Source organism: Colobus angolensis, unplaced genomic scaffold (assembly GCF_000951035.1).
Source record: "Colobus angolensis palliatus isolate OR3802 unplaced genomic scaffold, Cang.pa_1.0 Scaffold412, whole genome shotgun sequence".
NCBI classification, from domain to species: Eukaryota; Metazoa; Chordata; class Mammalia; order Primates; family Cercopithecidae; genus Colobus; species Colobus angolensis.
This window is the reverse complement of record NW_012117511.1, coordinates 1986508-1990394: the sequence shown is the minus strand read 5'-3', so window position 1 is coordinate 1990394 and position 3887 is coordinate 1986508. Positions and strand designations below refer to the sequence as shown.

General features: G+C 33.1%; 1 protein-coding gene across 5 annotated transcripts in view; it reads left to right on the top strand.

Moving 5' to 3' along the window:
- SOX6 (SRY (sex determining region Y)-box 6) overlaps positions 1 to 3887 on the top strand; it is a 535498-nt gene that overhangs the window by 360717 nt on the left and 170894 nt on the right. The window lies entirely within an intron of this gene.

Here is a 3887-nt window from a genome sequence, read left to right as displayed (position 1 = left end):
CAGCACACCAACATGGCACAAGTATACATATGTAACAAACCTGCACGTTATGCACATGTACCCTAGAACTTAAAGTATAATAAAAAAAAAAATTAAAAAAAAAAAGAAATTGTGTTTCTCTAAGAAATTTCTGTAAAAGAAAGTGGCTATATCATTTTTAATTCCAACCAGCAATGTATGAAACTTCTAATTGTTCTGCATCATCACCAACAGTTGGCATTATTAATCTTTTAAATTTTTACCATTCTAGTGGATTTTAGGGGTATCTTTTGGTTTTGATTTTCATTTCTTGGGTGACGGGTGATGTTGAGCATCCTGTCATATACTTATTGGCCACTCATATATTTTCTTTTGTGAATTGTCTATTCAAGTCTTTGATTCCAGTTTTATAAATTTATTTGACTGTTATTGAGTTGTAACAGTTTTTCTTAATTATTCTGAGTACAAGTCCTTTTTTTTATTTTTCCTTTTGGCAGATATTTTCTCTCACTTTGTGGCTTAGCTTTTTAAGTATGTCTTCTAAAGAGCAAAGTTTACAATTTTAATGACACCCATTCTGCCATTTTTTTTTTCTGTTCTGGTTTATGCTTTTGTTCTGTTTTTAAATGTTTGCCTATTGCAATGTCACAAAGATTTTCTCTTATGTTTTCTTCTAGGTGTTTTCCAGTTTTAGGTCTTATGGTTAGGTTTTAGTTCATTTTGAGTTAAATTTTGTGTGTAAGATACAAGTCCAGACTTCTTTTTCCCACACAGATATCTATTTATAGAAAAGCCTATTTTAAAGATTTTCATTTTCCCATTGAATTATCTTGACATCATTATGAAAATCAATTGACCAAATAGGTGTGAATCTATCTCTGGATTCTGTATTCTGTTCCACTGATTTATATGTCCATCCTTATACCAATACCATCCTAATACCTAAATGACATTATGGTAAGTCTTGACATCTTCCTATACTTGACCAATTTTATTTTTTTAATTGTTTTCACTATTTTTTCCATATCAAATTTAGAATCAGCTTCATACTATATTCAAAATGTCCTGCTGGGATTTTGATTTGAGTTGTGTTGAATCTATAAATCAATTTGAGGAGAATTGCTGTCTTAACACTGTTGTGTCTTTCATTCCATGAATGTTATATGTCTCCATTTATTTTAGTGTTTCAAAATTTTCCTTTGTAATTGTCAAAAAATTGTATATATTTATGGTGTATGATATGCTATTTTGATATGCATAAACATAATGAAATTGCTAACACAGTTAAGCAAATTAACCTACCCATCACCTTTTATAGTTACCATTTTTGGGCGTTAAGAACACTTACACTCTACTCTCTTAGCAAATTTTCAATACACAATACTAACTATAGTCCTCATGTGTACATTGTCCTTATAATGTTTCATGGCTTTCAGTGTAGAGGTCTTATAAACTTTGGTTAAAATTTTCTATTTTATTTTTATGCTAATGTAAATGGAGTTATAATTTTTTTCTAATTGTTCATTACTAGTATATAGAAAGTCAGCTTATTTTTGTTACTGACCTTTTACATTGTGACTGCTTAATTAACTGTTAGTTCTGGCCACTTTAAAAAAATTCTTAAGATTTTCTATGATCATGATTATATTTTTTGCAGATAAAATAAATATCACTTCTTTCCACACTGTGTACATTTTATTTATTTCCCTTTGCTTATTGGACTGGCTAGGGAATCCAGTACAATATTGAATAGAGGTGGTGAGAGTAGACATTATTGCCTATCTTGTCTGATCTTAGGTAGAAAGCAAGGATCCTTTCACTATTATTGATTATGATGTTTGCAGTAGGTGTTTCAAATATAGTTTTAATCAGATTGAGGAAGCTTCCTTCTATTTAAGTTTGCTGAAAGTTATTTTTTAAATCATGAATAAGTGTTCAATTTTTTCAAGTGTTACTTCTGCACCTATAGAAATGACCTTATGTTTTTGCTCCTTTATTCTCTTATTATGATGAATTATATTGATTGATTTTCAAAGTTTAAAACAACCTTGCATTCCCACAATAAACCTCTCTTGATCATGACGTCTTATCCTTTTTATATACAGTTACACTTCATTGAGTCTGCTCACTTGTATGCTTTTTAAAACTAGTACCTTAACCCTTGGGAAAATAATTCAATTTACATTTTGTTAAAAGCTGTCTTTGTAAAGCTCTGTATATTATGAGGAATGTGAGTGGAGAAGTTATTATTTTCATATTAAAAAAGAATAATAGAAGATTGATTTTAATGTATGTCACAGGCATATAAAGTTGTGATGGGAAGTGGGGAAAAAAAGAGGATGAGAGGCAATTATCAGAAAATAAAATTTTGTATCAGTTTTGCCAGAAGTGAGATTTGCTTTCATCCTCTTTACATGATGTAGGTTTATGTTTAAGAAAACATATTTAGACTAAAGTTGAGGACAGAAAGAGGGTATATTTGTATTCAAGTTCTACCTTAAAAAAGAAATAAAGATGGCCAGGCGCGGTGGCTCACGCCTGTAATTCCAGCACTTAGGGAGGCCAAGGCAGGCAGATCACCTGAGGTTGGGAATTCGAGACAAGCCTGACCAAACATGGAGAAACCCCGTCTCTACTAAAAAAAAAAAAAAAAAAAAAAAAAAAAAAAAAAAAAAGCTAGGTGTGGTGGTGCATGCCTGTAATAATCCCAGCTACTAGGGAGGCTGAGGCAGGAGAATGACTTGAACCCGGGAGGCAGAGGTTGCAGTGAGCCAAGATCATGCCATTGCACTCCAGCCTGGATGAGAGAGTGAGACTCCATCTCAAAAAAAACAAAAACAAAAACAAAACAAAAAAACTGTAAAATAATATGACAATGTTGTAATGTCATAAGTCTCAAATTAGATTAGTATGTGTCCTTAGGTCTTTGGTCTGTCCCTTTTATTTTTGTGCCTGATAATTCAGAAACTTTACTCTTACCCTCCCTTAGACATTTTAGTGAAAATATTGGTGTTTGTGTCTTGAGAGATTCTTCTCTAATCACTGTTCTTATAGAAAACCTTTATAGGATAGCATAGACCCAGCTCTGTTCCTCAGAGTTTTTTCTCCTACCTACACTCACAAACATGGTTTGGTGATTCTCAGGTCACATACACCTACCACCCCAAAATTCCTTGAAAAGCAACTGTAGCAGTGGGGTAGGGCCACCCTTTCCTTCAGGGCATAATGAATCTCTAGAGAAGGAGAACATGAAGAATACATATCCACAGACACCATGATTCTGAAATACTCTCCAAAAGGGGGTGTGCCCCATTTGTTTAGGAGAGCACCGAACTATTTTGAAATACTGGGGTTACTTACTGGGGTTTGAGTTAGATCTTTTAACTTCAATTCACTTATTCCAGGGCATATTTTACCATATCACAACTGTCTCTGAATGAATAATATACTTTTTAACTGTTCATTAAAATAAAACTATAAAAGAAGGACTGAAATCTGCCTACTCTTGCTTTGCTCATTTATATGCTAGTGTTATGCCATTCTGAGAGATAAGCTTGTGAGATGAAGGAATAGGCTGCTCAGGTTTGCAGTACTTGGTGGATTTTGTGTGTCCTTGTGATATAAAGTTGCTTTTCATTCAAAGCTAAGAGCAGGTAGGACAAGGCTGTCATTGTGACAAGTTACTATAAATGGAACAAATAAAACAGGCAACCTGATAGCTCAACAGGGATTCAGAATGAGCCCAGACTTCCCAATGGAACCCCTGTTCTGTTTAATGCTAAAGTAGAATTTCCCTTTTCTGAAGATGATGTTAATACGTACCCACCTTTACCCACAAAAGAAAAAGAAAAACCTTTATCATGCCAACATCTTCCTAGATACAAAGATAAGCTTTTTCTTTCTTCCTT